Source organism: Phodopus roborovskii, unplaced genomic scaffold (genome assembly GCF_943737965.1).
Source record: "Phodopus roborovskii unplaced genomic scaffold, PHOROB, whole genome shotgun sequence".
NCBI lineage: Eukaryota > Metazoa > Chordata > Mammalia > Rodentia > Cricetidae > Phodopus > Phodopus roborovskii.
The window spans coordinates 23,177,095-23,201,553 of NW_026126407.1; the positions used below are offsets into that span (position 1 = coordinate 23,177,095).

Below are 24,459 nucleotides of genomic sequence, written 5' to 3' on the forward strand. Positions count from 1 at the left end.
CTATTGTTAAGTCAAAAGCAGTGTCACAAAGGCTGCTGGCCGCCTGGGGGGGGAGGGTCAGCGCCACTGTCCTGGTTATCTTATAGGTGGGAAAAACCATGTAGGGGCTCAGAGATTAAATGATTTTTTCCCCCAAAGTGACTCAACATTAATGCTGAGGACATTATTAGACAGGAGATGTTAACTCAGGTCAGTGCCTTACTGTCTTGCCTTGGCACAGTGGCTGACAAACGGGTGAGGTCTGACCTTTAGATTTCTCACTTAATTTGGCAGTCTTGACCTGTTTTCTGATCTCTTTGTCTTTAAAACTGGAATAGTCATATTGTTAGCACACTGGTTTGTTGTTGAAATTGGCTGATGTAACATGGGCACCAGATAAACCATGTGGTGTCTACCATTGTGGTGAGGTCACACATGTCTTTCTTGTTCTGTGTTGCCACACTGCCCAGCCATCCTGGAGAACTGATCTGACCTTCAGAGGTTTCTGACCCATATTTACACATTCCTTAATTTGGTCTCCTCCAGGCCAAAGAGAACACCTTTCCCTGGGGACTTCCAACAGTTGCTTTAGCCTACCCTACAAGTCCAGGGAGGCGTGAAGCTCAATGTCTAATCAAGAGTCTTTCCCAAAGAATTGTGTATCTCATGCAAATTACTGAGGAAGGGTGGAGGAAGTAGGGATGCAGTTCCACTGACATAAGATGAGAAGACCCACTATGTTTTCTCAGGGAAATTCTTATTTAGAGGCATGAAAGGCCTAGGAAAAGAGGAGAACTCAGGGCACTGGATAGATCTCATGCCAAGGAACAGTATTTATCCCATCTTAAGTCATGGGCAGGATCAGTCTGTCTCAAAGTGAAAGCATGAAGAATGACAGAGGCCTTTAATCCATGGAGAGGCCCTGTTTGTGAGTTCTGGGTTCTTCCATCTCTGAATGCCGCCACCCCACATAAGGCTGGAGGCTGAGCTCGACAAGAATCATGTGCCACTCTCACAGTGCATTTAGTCACATCTTGTCTACATGTAAACTGCTCTGTTCCCTTCTGAACTTTTAGAAATATTTTTTAATATTTTAAAGTGTGTGTGTGTGTGTGTGTGTGTGTGTGTGTTGGGGAGGTCATGTGATGCATTAGACCCCCCCCATAGCTGGAATTACAATGTTTGTGAGCTGCCTATCATGGGTGCTGGGGTGCTAGGAATTGAATTTGCACCCTCTGCAAGAGCAGAGACATCTTTTTCAGGCCCCCCTTCTTATGTGTTTGTTTCTTTTTTGTCTTTTTTTTTTTGAGACAGGATCTATGTAGTTTAGACTGGCCTCTAACTTACTATGTAGCCCCAGGATGGCCTTGAACCCTTGATCCACCTGCCTCCATCTCCGTAGCATTGGGATTATAGACTTGCCCCTCTATGCTTTGTTCTTGATCACCTTTGAAAAGCCTGTAATAGCCTGTTCTTCATACAATAGCTTGTGAGATTTCAACACCTTAGAACTACTGGAATTTGGGGCCAGATAATCTTGGTGAGAGACTGAAGTTGTTCTCCCCATGGTAGGGCATTCAGTGCATCCAGAGAAACAAATACTGTAATGCTTCCTCTCATACATGGAGCCTAGATTTAAATTCATTCATATATGACATGATAGTAGAAGGATGTCTGTGTCAGGACAGGAAGAGGTCTATAGGGAGGGACAGGGTATAAGAGAGGATGCTGGAAGAGGGCACTCTTTAGGGTTGAGAGGGACTAGAGTGTTGATACAGATATTTGCATATATGTGCTTTAAAATGTAATAGTGAAATTTGTTACTTTGTTCTATATACTCGAGGCTCTGGGTTCAACCAGAGCAAAATAGCGGGCAAAACAGTAATAGCACTCCCCACCACAGCCCATAATTTTGCTTCTGCTGAATTTACTATATTATTCTTTATTTTTTTGTATAACACAGTTTTGCCTGGATTTCAAGCCCCCTTATAAGTTAATAGCACTTTCTTGTCTATTTTATTTTCTCCTTTTCGTCATTCCTTCTTTATTTCCCCAGACCAAAGCTGTTCTTACTCTTTCACTTATTGACACACTGCTAAACTTTTCTCATGTCACCTTTATAAAAATGAATGTGCAGATATGAATCGCAGGCAGTATTTATTTAGAAACTTGTTCATTTCCTGAATTACCAGGGTACACACCCAGTAAGGCTCCATGACAGGCTCTGGGGAAATGGTAACACTCGGCCCTTTTCTTCACACAGCTCAGAGTTTACTGTTGCAAAGGCCAGAGTCCTTTGACCAGCAATACCTTCATCACCTGGAAGATGGCTCAGCAGGTAAAGGTACTTGTTGTCAAGCCTGATGACCCAAGATTGATCCCCAAAACATATATGGCAGAGGGAGAGAACCGAATCCCCAAAGTTGTACTTTGACTCCCACACGCATACTATGATATGCATACATGCACACTTGCAGTGAAATAAGCAAAAATGAAAAACAGAAAACTCTGGCTTCGTTCAGGGCCACAAATAGAAGTTGCATCTCAGGAAGATTCTTGGCTATGATAAGGTTTCAGAATTGGTGGGTAAGAGCACACTGAATAAACATCAGGAACAGGATATGCTGTGACACTGGACATTGGGAATGAGTGAATAGATCAGGTTGTTGAATATTTAATTATTTAATAGCCTCCTCCCCCACAAAATTAAAAAAAAAATAACTTGAGAGTTCAAGGAGATCACATCTTGTCCCCTCCCCCCTTTTTGGTGTGTGGTATGTATGTGCATATGTGTGTATGCGCAGATACATATGGGTTTGTGTACATGTGCATAGAGGACAGAAGTCCCCATCGAGTGTCTTCCTCCATTACTTCCTACCTTAGTATTTGAGACAGAGTCTCACTGTAGCTTCAGTTCACTGATTCAGCAAGACTTGCTGTCATCAAGCTCCAAGGAGCCTCCTGTCCCCACCTCCCCAGTGCTGGGATTACATTCCCATACCTCCATGCTTGGCTTTGAATGTAGATGCTGGGATCCAAACTCAGGTCCTTACGCTTGTGTGCCGGGGACTTTAACCACTGACCCGCCTCCCTGGCTTCCCAAATGCTATTTTCTCTTGAGGGATCTCCCACTAAGAAGCTGGGTCTAGGGACCCTGTCCTTTCCTGACACATTTTTGTGCTAATACTGATCAATTGAATTGTTTGCAAATGCGCTCAAATAAATTTGTGGGTTTTAGATGTTCCAGCAAATGATGGACTTATTCGATTTTTGCCGGCACAGCTTTGATTTATCGAGTGTAGGGCTTTGTTTGGCTGCCACAGTGGGGGAACCTTGTTTATCCTCTTCAGAGCCACATGGCTTCATCATGGTTGACATAAACAGAAATGGAAAATTCACAGGATGAAATGGAAGAGAATTTTGCACAGAACAATTTTTTCTCTGCGGTTGGAGGTTATGGATGAATTTGCCTTTTGTGTCATTTTTATGTCTATTACATGTGGAGAGCTGGGTGATTTTTGGCTCAGTTGACACCTCTAATTTAACTGACCCCATGTTTGTTACTTAGTCAAACCCTTAGGCTCAGCTGCTAAAAATGAACCAACAAAACCCCAAACTTTTCAGTTTTCTTCTATTAGGTTACCCATGCAAGTCTAGCTTGCTTCCTGAATTAAGAGTTCATAAAGCATATATGTCCTGAATGCAAAATAAATTTCTTTATGCTCCTCACCTGCCCTCTCCTCTGAAATACAACACTTTTAGGTTAATTTAGATGAAAACCAGCTCATCCTCTCCTGTCTCCTCTCCAGAAGTCTCCAGAGGTTTTCTGGCTTGCTCAGAAAGCCATTTCTAGGCACAGCTGTCCCAGATGTCATCCATCATGTTCAGTGTTGTGAAACACTACCCACAGAAATGGGTGACACAGAATCTCAATTATCAGTTTGCTCTGGACGCTTGGTAAATTCCTCTGCCATTGCTACACTGTGAGATCACAGCATCTCATAGCCAGAAAAGTACTGTTAATATTTCCCATGAACTTCTGTGTGGAAGTGACAGGGGACAGGAAGAGCAGTTATAGGCTTTCATATTCTATCCGGTACGCCACACTGTAAAAAGGAACACACATTATTACTACTAGCTTAGTGTGTACATACTGTAATGGTTTGTCTGCTCTGAGGTTACCCCCACCCTACCTCAGATGTCCTCGGGAGGATAGGGTTGACAACAGTAGAAAATACCTTTAAGAAGAACTTGGGCTTAGACATCAACAGAAAGAGGGAAGAGTGTAGAGAGTGACCATGAGGGAAGTATGGGGACCGCATGACTCAGCAACATGGCTGACCACCTGACTGAGCTCCGAATATATAGCTGACCTAGTTCCCACCCGTTTTCCCTATATAATCTGGAGGTGAAATAGAAGGCAGATTTTGAGATTGTCAGTCCACTGTTTTCTCAGATTGCTGGCTCTCTGAACAAAGCAGTTTTCAAGATTTGGTTCCTGTCTCTTCTCACGGGTATCTGTGAGTGACAGACTGGAGGTTTCAGTATACTTCAGTGTGACCCTTTAATACAGTTCCTCATGTTGTGGTGACCCTCAACCATAAAATCATCCCATTGTCACGTAATAACTATAATTTTGCTACTGTTGTAAATATCTGATATTTACCCCAGGGGTAACCCCAAAGGGGTCAGGACCCCAGGTTGAGAACCACTACCATAGGGTAAGACATTGATTTGAAATATCACTGAAAAAAGATTAGCATCAAGAAGAGTTGAGAAACAACAAGAAGATAGACAACCTAGCAGGAAAATGGCTAAGAGACTCTGCTGGTTAGTTTTAACTATAAACTTGACCCAATCTAGAATTACATGGGAAGAGGGTCTTAGTGAAGAGCTATGTACACCAGGTTGGCCTATGGGCATGTCTGTGGGAATTGTATTGTTAACTGGTGTGTGGCAATCCACCCCACTGTGGGTGCTACCATTCTCTAGTTAAGGGTCCTAAATTGTACCTAGCAAATCCTGAATCGCCGAGTATAATAAGCACAAGCAATCAGGCAGCGTTTATGTGTTTATGTCTCTGCTCTTGACTGTGGATCTGCTGTGACAAGCTGTTTGAGTTTCTTCCTTGACCTTCCCTCAAAGATGGGCTGTTGGAACTGCCAGCTGAAATAGGTCCTTTCCTTCCTTAAGTTGCTGCTTGTCAGGATGTTTTGTCAAAGCAACGGAAGTGAAACTTTAACATAGACCTAGAAAGTTGCTTGTACCAGATGCTAGAAACCCAACAACTATTGGGTATGGAAGGAGTACTGTCACCAGGGAAATGCAGAGTCAAGCCATAATGTGGTATGATAACAGACTTGGACAAAATAAAAAAGGAAAATGTGAAGTATCTGGAACTCACATGCTTTGCTGACAAGAGTCTAAATTTGTACAGTCCTTATGAAACAGCTTGGTAGAATCTTCAATAGGAAAATATACATAACTTGACTCAGGAATTCTACTCTTAAGTTATACACCCAACGGAAAGCCACATATGTTCACCAAAAGATTTTGCAGGGATATTCATAGCATCCCTACGTAGAATAGCCTCATGATGGAACAACTCAAAAATTCACCTTCGAAGACTGTATCCATTGAGATGTTTGGTGTTGTCCACTTGACAGAGTCTAGAATCACCTGGGAGATGGACTTCTGGACATGCCTATGGGAGATTACTGTGATTACACTAGTTACATGGGAATACTGTGATTACACTAGGAAGACATGCCTACTGTGGCTGGGAGCCTGTCAGTGGAGATAAGGAGCTGAGCAGTAGCATTTGTCTCCCTGCATCCTGACTGTAGTTGGGAATGGGACCAGCTACCTCAAGGCTCTGCCATTGTGACTTCCCTGCCCTGATGGACTGCATCCTTGAAATGTGAGGCAAAGTGAACTCTTTCTCCTTAAGTTGCTTTCATCAGAGCATTCTATCTCAGTAACAGGAAAAGAAACTGATGTTCACAAAATGGAGCATGTGCAGTGGTCTTCTCTGCCATTCCCCCTACTTTAGTCTTCTGTGCAGGTGAGCACACAGGAGCCACTTAGCTCAGCCTGGCTAGCTGTCTTTGATTTCCTGCCATTGTCACCAAGCAAACACTGAACACAGAGACCCTTGGCATTAGGAGGAGGAGGAGTGCTCTGGGTGGTCTTTAAAGGAAAAGAACAGGGCACTGGCTGGAGTGTGTGTATGGGGTGTAGTGCAGTTGTTAGAATCTTGCCTAGCTTGCAGGGAGCCCTGGTTTCTTGCATACACTGGGCACGGTGGTGCATGCCTGCAATCGCAGCACTCTGGAGGTAGTGGCAGGAGGATCAGGAGATCAAGGTCAACATGGGCTTGAGGTTACCTAGATGATGTCTCAAAAACAAAACAAAGTAAAGCAAAACACAAAAACTGTGACCTAGCCTTTTCAACACTCAGGCTTGGTACAGGGTTTGGTTGAGCACTCGACTTCCCTCTTTTCCTCTCCCTCCTGCTCCTCCCTCCCTTGTCTTCTCTCCTTTCCCTCTTTCCTCTCCTCCATCCCTCCAGGACTTGAAAGCTGTTCACATACAAGCATTGTATTAGTTTTTTACATAATGCCTATTAGGGGAACTTGCCTCATTGAGGAAAGCCAGATTATAAAATGCTCAGCTAGCTGAACAGGCAGTGAGAGCCCTCTGGACCTTGGTTTTCCCCAAATCTAAAATGAGTTGATTACAGGAGTTACTGCATGGCTTTCAGAATGTAGTCTATAGATTCATTAGGGAAGTAAGTAATGGGTTCATTAACTTAATAAGTAATTACTGACATCTATTGTGGACACAGAGTGATAAACACGGACAGTGTAGAATCTTAATAAGCATCGACTATAAATCTCATTAACATCTCTACCTGGAAATAGAGAGGACACACACCTTTTGTGAGAGACTATTTACACAGCAGGCACAGGCTAAGTCTTGAAAATGCCCTGTCCCATTTAACCTCTGCGGAAGCCCCAAACACACTGTCATTATTTCATATGTAGCAGATTGAAACTGGAATAAATGGTCATGGTAACCTCTCCCACTCCACATGTTTTGCTTATAGTGTCCCAAACAAAAACTGGCTGAAAAGAATACCATTGTAATGGTTATAATGTGCTGCGTGCTTCAATGCCTGCAAAAACCCATGTGTGTCAGTTTTGGGTGAAGAGAAAACAGCAGGTACACTGATCATGAAGAGGTGAAAGCTGGGGCCCAAGAGAGCAGGCAGGAATGGAGGATAACTTGGTCTGGCAGCAGAGAGTCACTGTGGAGTAGGGGAATGGATGAGTCATGTCAGGGTAGCAAGACAGGCACACTGAGCCAGATCCTGCCCAGGCGAGAGACACATCTGGGAGTGGGTGATACTGCCGATCTCATCTAGTTTCTATGTTGCACCTTGGCAGTCCTCTTCCTCCTGCTCCTGCTCCTCCTCCTCCTCCTCCTCCCAGGAACAGCCTCTGTGTGTTTCCATGTATGAGAGGCCCTGCGATGTTGGTATAAATGCATGTTCATTTTTAAATCTGAGGAGACTCAGTTTTAGCTTTGAGGAAACCGAGGCTGGCAGTTAAGTACGTTTTAGAGCTTACTAAATGGTAGATCTATGTTCAAACACAAGTGTGTCTGGATGCTGGCTATCTGATCTGAACATAGCCATCTTTCCATTTTTCACTGTCAGGTCCACCCTGTCTGCTCTCCATTTGCTCATGTAAGCCTCTAGGTAGCCCCTGGGGACAAGCAGATCGTCATCTCTACTCTTAGGAGTTACTCAGATGCACATTCCACTTTATTGTTTACTTTGAGCCTTCTGCCTTGTAAACTTAGAGGTTGGCACACATGCTTCCTGCTTCTTCAGATCTACCATGATCCCTGTAGCGTTGCTCTCAGATCAGGGTTTATAAAATGCTACATGCTCCTTGTAGCACTGTGCACAAGAGCCAAGAAACTGACACTACTGAGTTGTGTAACAATGGACCATTATGCAAAGAAAATGTAGTGTATATGCACAGTGCAATACTATTTCTGTCATTTTCCAAAGCCTGGATAGAACTGGAGATCATTGCATTAAATGAAATAAGCCAAGAATGGGAAGATATTTGTAGTTTTAAAAATTGACTTTACAGAAGGTGAAAACAGAGTCCTGGTTACTGGAGACTAGGGAGGATAGAGGGGAGGGAGAGATGGGGAAATAGTGATCCGTGGATATTGAGTTATAGCTAGACAGAAGCAAGATGCCCTGTTGTGTTGTTGACCACAATGAAGCTCGGAATGACATTATGTAGTTTGTATTTCAACAGGCTAGAAGAAAACATCCTGAGAAATTTTTACCGAAAGAAAAAGAGAAGCATTTGAGGAGAGGTTTAACTTGATGTATACTTTATACAGTATATATGCACATCAAAATATTATGTGGGCTGAGTTTGTAGAGCACTTGACTAGCAGATGTGAGGTCCTGGGGTCAAGCCCCAGCTCCACAGAAAAAATTATGTGACACTCCATAGGTAAGTTTTATCTTTTTCATGTTTCTATTCATATGAACACTGGCTTAATGGATCTTATATTGGTGGTATATGTATTATATAAATAAATTATAACATGAATATTGTACATATTTATACAATAAATATACACACACAAACACATAGACACAGATACAGACCAACACACACACACACACACACACACACACACACACCTCTGAAAGACCATAACACAAAATAAAGCCCTTTTCTCTTTTTTCTTCCCATTCCCAGAATGGGACATGGAAGAAACAAAAGGTTAAGTGTTGGTGCCCCACAGAAGGCATGGTATATTTCTGGCTAATGTCCCTCCTGTTGGCTGCTGAGTAGCTATGGTAAGCAGCTTCTGGGGTATCTGACAGGACTCAGAATCTCAGATGTCAGAATCACTAATGGAGTTACATCCAGGATGGGCTAAGACTTACATAAGTGAGAGCTGCTTTCCGGTGTCTTGCTGGTGATAGCTGAATAACTGGGGTTTTCTAAGATGCCTTTCAATGGCCTCATAGTATGTCACAGGCACCCAGATATCATGATATGGAGTATATCATCTAACTGATCAGCAATGAGGCCAGGAGTGGATGAGGATTGGTTGGCAGGTTCTTTTGCTCAGCACACGCCTTCTCAGTACCTTTGCTCACAGTCACCTGTGAGAAGGTCTGCCTCCTTTTTCTTCTTTGCTTTTGTAGAAATCTTACCTCACGTTTCAAGGAACTGTCCCTATTTCCAGAAGCCTCTCCTCACCCCAGTGATGCTTTTTTTTCTATGAAAACCTCTTGAGCCAACTTGGTGACCCTCAAGAGCTCATCTCTCTTGTTGCTGAGTTCCAGAGAGACAGCACAAGGCCATGTGAAGAGTCTATAATTTGTAACCAGCATGCTCTGCTTCTCACCCCAGAAGCTGCCAAAGTTGTTACACAGTACTGTAATCTTAATAGCTACATGCTTTCCCAAAAACTAGGGACTGTCATTTTTCTTTTTTTGCTAGGCCTTTACTAATGGATGTGGGCTATTTCTAGTTCTGTCAGACAACAGTGAGACGAACATCCTTCTATGAACATCTGACATGTGTCTATATTCCAGATCATTCTCAATTCCTTAATTTTGAAGCCATTTCTAATGGTTCCCCATCTACCCACATCTAAAGAACTACAATCCAAAGTATGTCCTTAGCAGCCCTCAGCTGGGACTCTCCCCATGCTGACAGTCACCTAAGAGCTACATTAGAGGATAGAAGCTGGTGGCTCTAAAATGGCTTCATCTCTGCCACCATCTTCTTCACTCTAGGTGGTCATGCTGCCCTCACACTTGGCAGGGATGGAACACACTCCTAAGCACTCCCCTCCTCTCCCTCAGAAGAAAGGGTTGTAAACAAGAGTATTATAAATACATTTACTAATGGAATACCAAAACTAAAGCAAAGTGACTCCCCTTTTTGGAGAGAAGGAGAGAAATCAGAGTCCAGGAATATTGTAGGGATTATTATTGTCAGGAAAATTGCTGGACTTAGAAGATGGTGGTATGTTAGGTACATCCTGGATGTGTCCCACAGATGCAGGTTAGAATCTTGGGCATCTACACCAAGGAGAGAATCTTTGTGAGCCCTGGGTTTCTCATCTACATTGGTGGGCCAGGTGGAGGAGCCCATGATGACAAATGCATTAGTTATTCTTCCCATGGCTGGGACAGAATACTGACAAAGCAATTTTAAGAAAGGAAGGGTTTGTGATGCCCATAGTTTGAGGGTCCAGCCCATCTTGACATGAGGGCGGGAGCATAAGTTGACCAGTCACATTGCTTCCACCTCAGGAACCAGAGAGAGGTGAATGCTGGCTCTCAGCTCGCTTTCTCCTTTTTATGGAGTCCAGGACCCCAGCCTTCGTAGGTTTCAATTACATCCATGTATGCTTTCTAGTCTCAGTGAACATAATCTTGGCAGTACCTGGGAGGCATGCCTCATGACTTGTCTCTTCAGTGACTAGATCCTATCCAGTTGAGAATCAATAAGTAATAGAACCTGGTACTCCCCAGTGTATCCAACACACCATAGATACAAACGATGAAAACAGGAGTTAGTTCATCAGTCTCAACAGTAAGGTAGCTGGATGCATTAGGATGATGAGGGAAGTCTGCTCTCTGGGTCTTCCCAACTCCCCTTGGCCCACTTTGCCTCTCATCCCAGGAAATTTCTGAGAGTGTCCCTCCCTGTGTTGTCCTGAGTTATCCAGGTGGCTAGTAAGATCTAGGAAGTCTCTTCCCTAGATTTTTTTCCCCCTGCATTTATTGAACACTATGATTGAGTTCCGAGAAATCTACTGTAAAAATGCTTGTGCTCAATCAAGCTTTCTGGTTTAGAACACACAGCACCTCTGGATTTTTTTTTTGTTTTCTTTGAAACAGGGTCTCACTTTGTCACCCACACTAATGATGAACTCTCGATCCACCCATCTCTGCTTGCCCAAGTCCTGGGATTATAGGCACATATTACCATGCCTTCCTCATGAGTGGTTTTCTGTGAGCCACGAAGAAGAGTTCCCAGTCTCTGTCTCCTTAGGGTGCAGCACTGAGTGACTAGAGTACAGAGATGAAGATTGCAGGATGCCAGCAGAGAGGTTCAAGTGACAATGACAGATAAAGCAGCAAGCAGTATTTACTGTGTGTGAGTCCTGGCAAAGGAAGAACTTGACCTCACCAGCCATTGTGCCATTTAGTCCTGTGACACTCGTGCTTCTGTTCAACTCTTTGAAACAAGCTGCAGTCATCTGGAAGAGGGGCTCTCAATTAAGGAATTGCCCATAACACACGAGCCTGCAGGAAAGTCTGTGGAGCTTCTTCTTGATTAATAATTGATGTCAGGGTTGGAGGAGCCTGTTGTGCGCATGCCACCCTTGGGCAAGATGGTTTCAGGCATAAGAAAGCAAACTGGGAAAGCCATGGGGAGAAATCCAGGAAGCAGTGCTCCTCCATGGTCTCCGCTTCAGTCCTTGCCCTCGGCTCACCTCAATGGTGGACTATGAGGCAGAATAAACCCTTTCATTCCCAGGTTTCTTTTGGTCAGTGTTTTATCACAGCAATGGAGAGGTAAATTAGGATAGCATCCCAGTTAATGTAGGTGTTATTATCTCTATTTTCCAGGAGGGGGAAACTGAGGCACGGGGATTTATATTTTAAGTATACCCAGCTAGTAGATTGTAGAGATATTAATATCAAATGGCCTTAGCCTGGGGGTCAAATTTATAGGTATCTGTGCAAATCATTGGCCCAGAGGGGTTTTTTAAGGTCATAAAGAGGAAGTGAACACATAGCATTATTAAAGGGGGGGCAAGCTTTAGATGAGGCACTCAGACAAGCTGGGACTATTAGGGGATGGAGTTTCCTTGACAGCTCTGACCCTAGTACCTGTGATGACACCGATCCAGTTTCTCCCTCAAGATGGGACTCTAAGCTTGTCCCAGTAGCTACTGCCCTCCTCACTGGGAAGAACCTCTTCTTATGTCACCAGGGGTGGACATTTGCAGTCATGATCTATTTCTATGTCCTCAACACTCTCCACACTGTGTAACTGGGGTTTTATTCACCTTCCATATCCTGGAAGCAAAGCTAGGGAAGACAGGAGCCATTTTTATGCCACAGTTGGATGGTGGCATCTAGCTCCAGATCAGCCTCCCTTACAGGAGACTGAACATGCCTTCCCCAGCCAGCCAATTAATTGTATTCTAGTTTTTCTCTATCTGGAATGCAGTATTTCTTTCAGACAAAAACTGGGTTTCTTGTTCACAAATACTGTATTTCCAGAGAAGGTTCACAAACAAAGGGTTATATCAAACATGGGCCTGGCAAATTCAACTGCCCATAGCCTAGGATACAGAGCAGTGGGACTGGCTTCTTTTGGTACAGGCCTAACCCATGGCCTAACTTCTCCAACATATGTGAAAGAAAATAAAAACACTGCAATCAGATTTTATACATAGAACCAAAAAAAGGAGCAGTTATTTTTTAAACTATATAAGTTCAATATTGCAAGTCAATCTAAATGCATTAGCTGCACACCATGTACTCTATGCTAACACTCTTACAGAGACCACAAGCCCACTCTGGGCTTGGTTGCATTTGATCTGTAGATCCTCACAGTTTTGACCACCCAGGACGAAGCAGGAGCAACCCTCTGTTGTTGACACATCCTCAATTCACTGGTGCAGATGATAACTTGACTGTCAAGTTGATTGAGTTATGACCTGTTTAGGGGGTTCCCCCGGCACACCTGTTGTGGAATATTATTTTGAAATGTGTTACATTTGTTTATGCTGTGGGACATTTAATGGTGCAAAGATGTATTACATTCTTCTATGTTGGATTTGTTTAACTCTGTGAAGCTGTGTTAGTTTGCCTGTCTAGAAGTAACATTTATTAGACCTAACTGGTCTAATAAAGAGCTGAATGGTCAATATCTAAGCAAGAGAGAGATAGAGAGAGAAATAGGCAGTGCTGACAGGCAAGGGGAATAAATATAGAGAGAAGAGAAAGCAAAGAAGATTGAGGAACATGATAAGGGGGAGGACTCCAGGGGCCAGACACCCACCTACACAGAAAGCATAGAGTAAGAAGTAAAGAAAGGCATACAGAAATGGAGAAAGGTAAAAGCCCAGAGGCGTAATATAGATGGGATAATATAAGTCAAGAAAAGCTGGCTAGAAACAAACCCAGTTAAGACTGGGCATTCATAAGTAAGAAAAAGTCTTCATATGTGGTTTTTTGGAAGCTGGATGTTGGGTCCTCCAAAGAGCTAAAAGAACAAAAAGTAAAGAGTAAGAACAGCCAACAATCTTTGGGGGTTATCTATGAGGGCATTTCTACAGAGGACTAATTGATGGGTACCCAGCCTGGAAAGAGAGGGTCACAAGCTGCTCCCTCCATCATGCCTTTGTCATCATGATGACTAGACACTCAAACTGTGAGATAAATGAAACCCATCCTCCCTTAGGTTGTTTCCTGTGGGGTATTTGATCACAGAAAGTGGAAAGTAGGGACCACAAACACGTCCTCCATCTTGTGCTGTCGAAATACACTTTGATTATCTTCATGATTTTGGTCAAATCCTGCCCATCCCTGTAAGCTAGACTCCAACCCCATGAAACTGGGGTGATACCATTGGGTGTCTTCTCATCTGTCTTGCTTCCCACCTCCTCTTACTACACCATAAGCCCCAAGGGAGGGATACTAGCCTACCTTTTCAGTGGTTTGCTGCAGCACCTGGCCACACCTGCCATACAACAGGTGCTAAGGACACAGTTTCTCTTGGAATAACTTTCAGAAAACGGCCTGTTGTGAATCTGGTGTGGAAAAAAAAGTCTCTCCTTCCACTCAACTATCAAAATGTTAACAATAAAATATGATGACTCACTTTCACAGGTTCCTTGAGCCAACTTAGATCTAACTATGAATGAACAGAAAACACAAGACTGTGGCTGCTGTTGCCTGCTAGTCTATCTAGTCCCCGAGTTCAATTCGGCCAAGCCACCCAATACACAAATGAGAAGTTCAGAGTAGAAAATTACTAACATCCAGGGTCATATCAGGTAAGCTGTAAAGTAAATGGTGTAAAATGTAGAGGTGAACACAGGTACCAGTTTTGTTGGGGAGAAGACCTATGTATGTAACACAGGACAGACAGCTGGATGGTGGGTAAGATTGTGCCCTTCTGATTGCTCAGCCAATGAGGAAGGTGCAGGAGCGGCTGCCTTCAGGTTTTAAAACCTGCCCTCAGTCAGTGCTGACTGCCATTCTAGGCTTGCAAAATTCTAAAAGGAATGACCTTGATCCGACTATTCTAAGTCTCCAGTATTCTTATTATGAACTCAGAAACTCTTAAGTATGAAGCTAGGATCTTTGTTTCTCACACCTTAGACCTCCAGAGCTACCTAAAGAGAGGGGCTTTGCCTCACTCTTATTGAAGGCTGGAACTCCAACTATAGCATGGAAATTGGGGTTACAGCAGAAGCTTCTATCCCCGAGTCCCGGCATTCATTTGAACATCTCCAGGCTATTGTGAGAGTGGCTGAGGCACCAACTCCCTCCTCCTTTGAGTCAGGTGCAGTTCTCAGCAGGATACCCAGGCTCTGGCTTTTTTTTTTTTTAATCCATCAGCAGATCAGATGGAAAAGTGAGATAGCACTGGATTGGGGTCCCCTCCACAACCCCCATGATTGGGGGTGGACCTCAAACACACCAGTCAAGAAGTTACAATCACATCCCCTGTGCCAATCTTATATGCCTGGTGTTCCTTGTTTATGATGAGAGGGAGGCTGTTGAAGGGGGATTTGCTCTTGGGAGCCGATTCATTTCATGTGCTCTTCCTCATTTTGCGGAAAAGGCCTCTGCCTTTACTGGCCATAAATGATGTTTTTGGATCTATGGCCACATTTGTCTAGCAGAGACACGCCCTGGGTTTGAAGTTTATGGCTGCTATCTGGCACCCTTTCTAGATGTCTCATAGACTTTGTTTTCTGAATTCATAAGCTCGTATTCACTGAGCAGAATCTGGATTCCATGGTTTTCTATTTGGGAGGTATAAAGAGGCTTGTGAAGCATAAAGAATTTCCTGTCTGACTGAGGAACTTCTGGGTTCAGATGTCTGAGGACCTGTGTTTGGAGGAGTCAATCCCCTAACCCCAGTCCAGAGACCTACAGTGTGGACCACACATTTCTTTCTCAGAGCCTTGTGACTGTCCCTTGCAGCAATTAACCTGGAGCCTCTGTAGGGCTTGCAGGTTCAACATGAGACATATCTTGATGTCTCAGGATGTTTCTACAACCCCTTGCTTCCTTGTCTGCTCCCCAACACTCCAGTAACCTCAGGATGAACAAGAGAAATGGGCTTGCAAGGTTCTGTCTGTCAGGGAAAGATGGAGAGGAGAAGATGGAAAGGGGAGGTTTCCCCCATCTCTCCTTGCTGGTGGCAAACTCGTTGCTATGGAGTTAGTATGAGAACGCAATGGTCAGGCTGTCATTGGTTGTCTTCTTGGCTTTCCTCCTTGGCCACTCTGTTCCCGTGGTGAATAGTTTGCAGGGCCACCAACGAGCAAATGAGCTGGAGGGAGGGAATGTATATGGGGTTCTGGGACATCCCTAAAGTGCCATTACTCCACCGCCTGTGACTTCTCACTGACTGTAATTATCTTCATCAGGTGGAGATAATTAGTGTCCATGCTGAGATAGTGTATGATCAGAATAAAGGGGAGCACTCTGAGGGTTGAATGGTAACTTCTCATTTTCCTCCATCACCCCCCCAGGACCCTCCTACCCACTCTCTTCTCCTTAGCTAGGTTCACTTGAATCCACAGGGTCCCTGGGAGTGGGGAGGCTGAGAATAAAGCTGCAGACAGTGGGACATGGGGTTCAGACTGTATGTGTGTGTGAGGGGGAATGCTGTGAGCATCTCAGGCCATGGGCATTTTCTGTCTTCATGGCATGTCCTGTTGGAGAACATACCATGTCAAAAGCAACTTCCCAGAGAGAGGGTTTAGTTTGGATCACAACTCTATGGTATGGCCCATCATGTACATTTCACATTGAATTCAATCAGAACACAGAGAGTGATGGGTGATCAGTTCACTTTCTCCTTTTTATTCAATCCAGGATTCCAGCTCAGGGAATAGTGCCATCAAGATGCCCCACAGGCATGGCCTGGGCCTGTCTCCTAAATCATCCTAGAGTTCATCAAGTTGATAATTGAGATAAACCCTTACACTGACTTAGAGGAAAAGAAAATATACAAACCAAACCCTTCAAAAATTCCTCCTTCTCAGACCTTCCCCCCCCCCCCCGAGAGTGGGGAAGTGAGGGTCCTAAGAACCCATCCAGGGCTAACTGCCTCTGAAGCTGGCCTTCTACAGTTTCTAAACACCCTTTCCTTCTTGTGCTCATCTGTGCATTCTCCATCTTCCCATCTCCACCTACCCACTCCATCATCAACTCCTGTCAATCCTGGGCCTTCTGTATCCATGACCATGACCCCTATAATTTTTATCATCATCATTTCCCCTGGACAGCTGGGGAAGCCTCTGATCTGGTCCTTCTGTGTCTGCTGCAGCCTCTTCTCTGCCCCAGTTCATTTCCTTCATAGCTCCCCAGATGGCATTTTAGTATGCAAATCAACCTTTCTTTTGCTTAATGCCCCCTAACAGGCTGGCTATCCATTGATCAAGAGTAAAACCCCACATGGATACCATGGCCACAGGGACCTCTGCCATCTGGCCTTGGCCCACCTCTTCAATGCTGTCTCACACTCCTGTTCTCTTCATTTATCATAAGCCAGAGGCACAAACTGCTCAAACCTTGGGAGCCCTGAGGCAGGAAGCCTTTCTCCCAAGTGTTTGAACTTGGCTATCGGACCTCTCAGCTCTGTTTAGGCCCAGACTTACTTACCGAGAATCTGTCTCCAGACACTTTAATTCCACATCCTTTAGAACTTACTTTAACAAGATTATTGTTATTGTTGTCTGTGTTGTGTATCTTTGTGTGTGTATGTACATGTATGTGCTTCATGTGTGAATGCATGTGTGTGTATGCATGTGTGTGTATGCATGTATGTGTGGTGTATGCCTGTGTTTGTGTCTGTGTGAGGCAAACACATATGTGTACATGCCTGTGTCTCTGTGTATATGCATATGTGTACATGCATATGTGTATGGAGAGTATGTCTCTGTATGTGCATGCATGTGTGTGTGGTGTATGCCAGTGTGTGTACATATGTGTGTGTGTGTGTGTGGTGTATGGGTTTGTGTATGTGTGCTTCCATGTGTTTATGCCTGTGCATACATGCCTGTGTTTGGGGTGTGCATGAATGTGTGTACATGCACGTATGTTTGTGTGGTGAATGCCTGTGTGTGAACAGGCATGTGTATATGTTTTTTGTGGCATGTGTCTTGTATGTGTGGTGTATGCCTCTGTATATGTGCACATGCTGATTCAGGTCTGTTTGTAGGTATGTGTGTGGGTACAGAGGTTGACATCAGGTATCTTCTTCAATGATTTTTCTACCTTACTTTTTGAGACAGGGTCTCTCAATGAACCTGGAGCTCACTGTTTCAGCTGGACTCCTGGCCAGAAAACTTCAAGGATCTCTGCCCACATTGTCAGGGTTGCAGGCTTGGGATTTTTAGCCTGGGTTTTTCAATGTTGGTGATGGGAATCTAAACTTAGGTCCTCATGCTTGGGCAGCAAACATATCACCCACTGAGAAATCTCCCCAGCCCCTGATTTGTGTTTTTGAGACAAGTTCTCGCTCTATAACCTTGGCTGCCCTGAAAAAAAAAAAAAAAAAAGGAGCTCAGGTTGGCTTTGAACTCACAGAAATCACTCTGCCTCAGTGTCCCAACTGCTGGGAATACAGGTGTGTGTCACTATGCCCAGGTAACAGAAGGCTCACTTTGTTTATGAAACACAAGGTTTTACATGGTGCATATATGTGTGTATATGTGTGCATGTGTGTGGTATATTCACCATCTTTGCTTAATATTTGTTTTATACCTCTGGGCTACAAGTTGCTTGAAGCCAGGGCTCCTAACCACAGGCTTCATCATCAATGTGGCTTCGTCTTCAGTTTGTCAGATAAATGATGCTGCTGCCTGTAAATTGGGGTGAAAGATACACAAAGGAGAGTGGGAAGAACTAAAAATACATTTTGTCTGTGTTGATTTGTTTTTTTTTTCTTTAATATATTCTTTCTCAAAAATTGTTCTATGTGGAAAAAAGAAATTGAAAATATCTATTAAAACAGATCTTAGGTGCAGGCCACACCAGTCAAAAGGACCGGTGAATGACTCACTTAAATTCTGTTCTACTGCCCACCCCCAACCTGCCCACTGTCATTCCCTCCAATTGCTGTGGCCCTGGTCCCAACTTGGACAGATTTTCAATGCTCAGGAGCAGACAGTACCTGTGAGAAGAAATGGTTCAGGCCAAGCAAGCCAGAAAAACAGATAGACAAATTCAGGCAGAGACTCCCTGCTGGACCAGAGAACACACCTATTGCCCAAACTAAAGATAAGTAGCCCACCAGTGGACTTCCTCCATTCACTCAATGCTCCCAATCCTCATTCCCTTCCTTTCCACCTTATCCTACCCCTGATTTGTGCAAAGATCTTCTGCTATACCAAAGGCCAGGAGAACTACCAGAAGTCCAGCTCCCAACTTGGACAGAGGCTTCCTACTGGGTCAGAAGTCACACCAGCTGCCAGAAATCCAGGCCACAAAGACCAGAAGACCAAAGAGGAGACAGAAATCAAGGGAAAAGCACACCCATCCAACAAAGATAAACTCAGAAATCAGCACAGAGACCTATAATCATCCCAAAGCAAGATGCTGAAACACCAGTGTAAGAACACAATCAAAACAGAAAAGGCAATATGGTACCAACAGAGCTGACTAGTCTATGACGCCAAGACCTAAATAATCTAATACAGCTGAAGCACAAAAAAATGACCTTAAAAACCAACTTTATGAAGTTCTTAAAAGAGGAAATGAAAAAAAAATCCCTTAAAGAAGTCAAGGAAAAGTCAAACAAAAAATTTGAGGAAATCAATAAATCTCTAAAAGATTGCCAAAGGAAAAAAATCCAAGAAAAAACAGATCGGTGAAGGAAGCTGATCAAGACCTGAAAATGGAAATAGAAACAATGAAGAAAACACAAACTGAGGGAATTCTGGAAACAGGAAACCCAGGTAAGTGAACAGGAAGTACCGATGCTACCATCACAAACAGAATACAAGTAATGGAAGAGAGAATCTCAGGCATTGTAGATACAATAGGAGAAATAGGGTCATTGGTCAAAGAAAATGTTAAATCTAAAAAAAATTCCCAATACAAACATTCAGGAAATTTGGGACACTATGAAAAGACAAAACTTAAGAATATTGGGAATAGAAGAAGGAGAGAAGAATCTCATCTCAAAAACCCAGAAAATATATTTAATAGAACCATAGGGAAAAAATGTTCTAATCTAAAAAGGAACATGCCTACAAAGGTACAAGAATCTTACAGAACACCAAATAGATTGGTCCAGAAAAGAAAAGTCCCCTCACCACATAGTAATCAAACCACTAAACATACAGAACAAAGAAAGAATATTAAAACTTGTAAAGGAAAAAGAGCAAGTAACATGTAAAGGCAGACCTTTTACAATTACTCCTGATGTCTCAAAGGAGACTCAAAAAGCCAGAAGGCCTGGACAGATGTTTTGCAGCCAGCCCAGGTTACTATAACCAGCAACACTTTTCACCATAGATGGAGAAAGCAAGATATTTCATGACAAAGTCAAATTTAAGCAATATTTAACCCACAAATCCATTTACACACACACACACACACACACACACACACACACACACACACCACCACCACCACCACCACCAACAACAACAACAACAACAAAGTAACAGGAATTAACAATCATTGGTCATTGATATCTCTCAATAACAATGGACTTAATTATCCAATAAAAAGACATAGGTTATCAGAATGTATATCAAAACAGGATCCACCCTTCTGCTGCATACAAGCAATACACCTCAACATCAAAGACAGACATTACCTCCAAGTAAAGGATTAAAAAAAGAATTTCCAAGTAAATGAACACAAGAAGCAAGCTGGTGTACCTATCCTAATATTTAACAAAATAGATTGTAAACCAAAATTAATCAAAATAGATGGAGAAGGACATTTCATACTCATAAAAGGAAAAACTCACCAAACGACACCTTACTTCTTAGCATATATGCCCCAAATGCAAGGGCACCCACATTTATAAAAGAAACATCACTAAAGCTTAAATAGCACATTAAAACTCACATATTAATAGAGGAAAAAGTCAACACCCTAATGTCATCAATGGACAGCCAGACAAAAACTAAACAGAAAAACAATAGATCTAACAGATATTATGAATCAAATGGACCTACCAGATATCTACTGAACATTTCACCCAAACACAAAAGAATCTACCTTTGTCTTAGTAACTCATGGAACATTCTCCAAAACTGACCACATATTCAGCTATAAAACAAGTCTGGAAAGATACACAGAAAACTGAAATAACTTCCCATATCTTATCAGACCACTCTGGATTAAAGCTAGATTTCAACAAAAACAGAAGCAACAGAAAACCTACAGACTCATGGAAACTAAACAATTCCCTACTGGGTCAAGGAAGAAATGAAGAAATAAATTGAAGACTTCCTGGAATTTAATTAAAATGAATGCACAACATACCCAAACTTATGGAACAAAATAAAAGCAGTATTAAGAGGAAAATTCATAGCACTAAGTGCTTTCATAAAAAAATTGGAGAGATCTCATACTAACAACTTAACAGCATATCTGAAATCTCTAAAACAAAAAGAAGCAAATATACCCAAGAGGATTAGACAGTAGGAAATAATCAAACTGAGGACTAAAATCAATAAAATAGAAACAAAGAGAACAATACAATAAATTAATGAAACAAAGAGTTGGTTCTTGGAGAAAATCAACACGATGACAAGCCTTTATGCAAAATGAACTAAAAGATACATGGAGGGAATATCCAAATTAAAATCAGAAACAAAAAGGGGGATGTAACAACAGACACCAGGAAAATCCAAAGAATCATTAGGTGGTACTTCAAAAACCTCTACCCAAGAGAATCAGAAAATCTAAAAGGAATGGACAATTTTATTTGTAGATATCACTTACCAAAATAAAATCAAGATCAGATAAACAATTCAAATAGACCTCGAACCCTTAAGGGAATAGAAACAATCATTAAAAGTTGCCCAACCAAAAAAGCCAGGAGGTTTTAGTGCAGTATTTTACCAGACTTCCAAAGAAGAAATAATATCAATAATCCTCAAATTATTTCATAAAGTAGAAACAAAAAGGAACATTGTCAAATCACTATATGAGGTCACAGTCAGCCTGATACCCAAACCACACAAAGAGTCAACAAAGTAAGAGGATTACAGACCAATTTCTTCATGAGCATTGATGTAAAAATACTCAATAAAATACTCAAAAACAGAATCCAAGAGCACATTTAAAAAACATCATCCACCAAGATCAAGTAGGCTTCATCCCAGAGACACAGGAATGGTTCAACATATTAAAATCTGCCAATATAATCCACCATATAAACAAACTGAAAGAAAAAGAAACAGGATCATCTCTTTAGATGCCCAAAAAAAAAATAAAAGCCTTTGAGAAAATCCAACACCCTGTCATGTTGAAAGTCTTGGAGAGATCAGAGATACAAGGGACATACCTAAGCATAATAAAGGCGATATGCATCAAGCCTATAGACAACATCAAATTAAATGGAGAGAAACACAAAACAATTCCACTAAAATCAAGAAAAAGCCAAGGATGCCCACTTTTTCCATCTCTTTTCAATATACTATTTGAAGTTTTAGCCAAAGCAACGAGACTACTAAAGGAGATTAAGGGGATACAAATTGGAAAGGAAGAAGTAAAAGCATCACTATTTGCAGATGATATGATACTATACATAAATGGCCCCCAAAAATTCTGCCACCGAACTCCTACAGCTGATAAATACCTTCAACAATGTGGCAGTATACAAGATTAAATAAAAAAAAAATCAGTAGCCCTTCTATATACAAATGACAAATGGGCTAAGAAAGAAATCAGGGAAACAGCATCCTTCCCAATAGCCAGAAATAATATAAAATATCTTGGGGTAACTCTAACTAAGCAAGTGAAAGATCTGTATATTAAAACTTTCAAGTCTTTGAAGTAGGAAATTAAAGAAGGTATCAGAAGATGGAAAGATGTTCCATGCTCATGATACAGTAGGATTAACAGTAAAAAGGGCCACCCTACCAAAAGCAATCTATAGATTCAATGCACTCCCCATCAAAATTCCAACACAATTCTTTGAATACCTTGAAAGAGCAATACTTAACATCATATGAAAAAAACCTGCATAGCTAAAACAATCCTATACAATATAAGAACTTCTGGAGGTATCATGATCACTGACTTCAAACTGTACTACAGAGCTGTAGTAATAAAAATGGCATGACATTGGCCTATATACAGATGTGTTGATCAATGGAATCGAATCAAAGACCCAGACATAAATACACACACCTATGGACACCTCATTTTAGATAAAGAAGCCAGAAATATACAATAGAAAAAAAGAAAGCATCTTCAATAACATCTTCAATAAATGATCCTAGTCTAACTGGAGGTTGGTATGTAAAAAGAATACAAATCGATTTATATCTATCATCCTGCACAAAACTCAAGTCCAAATGGATCAAAGATCTCAACATAAAACCAGATCCACTGAACCTGGTAGAAAAGAGAGCAGGGAATAACTTTGAATGCACTGGCACAGGCGACAACTTCCTGAACGGAACACCAATAGTGCGGGCACTAAAATCAACAATTAATAAATAGAGCTTTAGAAAGCTGATAAGCTTCTGTAGGGCAAAAGACTCTGTCAATAGAACAAATGGCAGCTCACAGAATGAGAAAATAAAGACTATACTTTCAGGGATCATTTCTATAGTTTGTTACAGAATGGGAAAATATTTTTGCCAACTCCACATTGGACAGAGAGCTAATATTCAAAATATGTAAAGAACTCAAAAGAGACTAGACTTCAACAGACCAAATAATACAGTTAAAAATGAAATAGCGATCTCAACAGAGGAATCTTAAATGACTAAGAAACAAAGAAATGTTCAGCATCCTTGGCCATCAGGGAAATGTAAATAAAAAAGATTCTATCTTACACCTGTCAGAGTGGCTAAGATCAAAAACACAATTGACAGCTCATGCTGGAGAGGATTGGAGCAAGGGGGACACTCTTCCATTGGTGGTGGGAGTGAAACTTGTACAACCACTTTGGAAATAAATATGGTGGCTTCTCAGAAAATTGGGAATTGATCTACCTCAAGACTCAACTATAGCACTCCTGGGCATATACCCAAAGGATGCTCAATCATATCACAAGGACACTTGCTCAACTATGCTCATAGAAGCTTTACTCATAATAGCCAGAAACTGGAAACAACTTAGATGTCTCTCAACTGAAGAATAGACAGATAAAACATGGTACATTTATACAGTGCAATATCACTCAGCTGTTAAAAACCATGATGTCATGAAATTTGCAGCTGAATGGCTGGAATTAGAAAAGAATCAACCCGAGTGAGGTAGCCCATATCCAGAAAGACAAACATAGTATGTACTCACTTTAAAGTGGGTATTAGTTCTAAAGTAAAAGATAATTATGCTATAGTCCACAGACCTAGAGAGGCTAAGTAATAAGGATGGCTTAAGAGGGACACAAAGATCTCCCTGGGAAGGGGACATAGAATAGATTTTGAGGGAGGACTGTATTTAAGTGGGGTTGGGAACAGGAGAGATCAGGCGTGGCAGCAGGGGAAGAAAATACTGAGAGAAGCAACTAGAATTTGGGGGACACATCTGGGGTGAGGTAGAAACCTGGTGCAATGGAAATTCCATTGAATCTATGGAAGTAATGTAGCAAAAAATACTAGTAATGGAGGGCAGGGAGCCTAAATTGGCCATCTTCTGTAACAAGGCAATGTATTAAATGGGGGGATTGGGACACCAACCCAGCCACAAAACCTTTTGAACTACAGTTTGTCCTGCCTGCAGAGTGTTCTGGGACCAGAGCCTAGCAGAATCCTCATCAAAGAGACCAGAAACTTCATCCAGCAACTGATGGGAGCAGATGCAGAGTCTCACAGTCACACATTAAGTTGAGTCCAGGGGGTCCTGTGAAGGAGGGGGAGGATAGTAGTGACACCATGAGAACATGGCCCGCAGAGTCAACTGACTGGGACTCACAGGGCCTCAAAGAGATCAGAGAGACGGTAGGGGTCTGATCT

At 42.3% G+C, this 24,459-nt stretch overlaps 1 protein-coding gene and 1 pseudogene across 1 annotated transcript in view; one reads left to right on the forward strand and one right to left on the reverse strand.

Annotated features, from left to right (window-relative positions):
- Positions 1–24,459, reverse strand: part of Gria1 (glutamate ionotropic receptor AMPA type subunit 1) — a 309,938-nt gene that overhangs the window by 58,864 nt on the left and 226,615 nt on the right. The window lies entirely within an intron of this gene.
- On the forward strand, positions 23,078–23,152 carry LOC127219896 (uncharacterized; annotated as a pseudogene).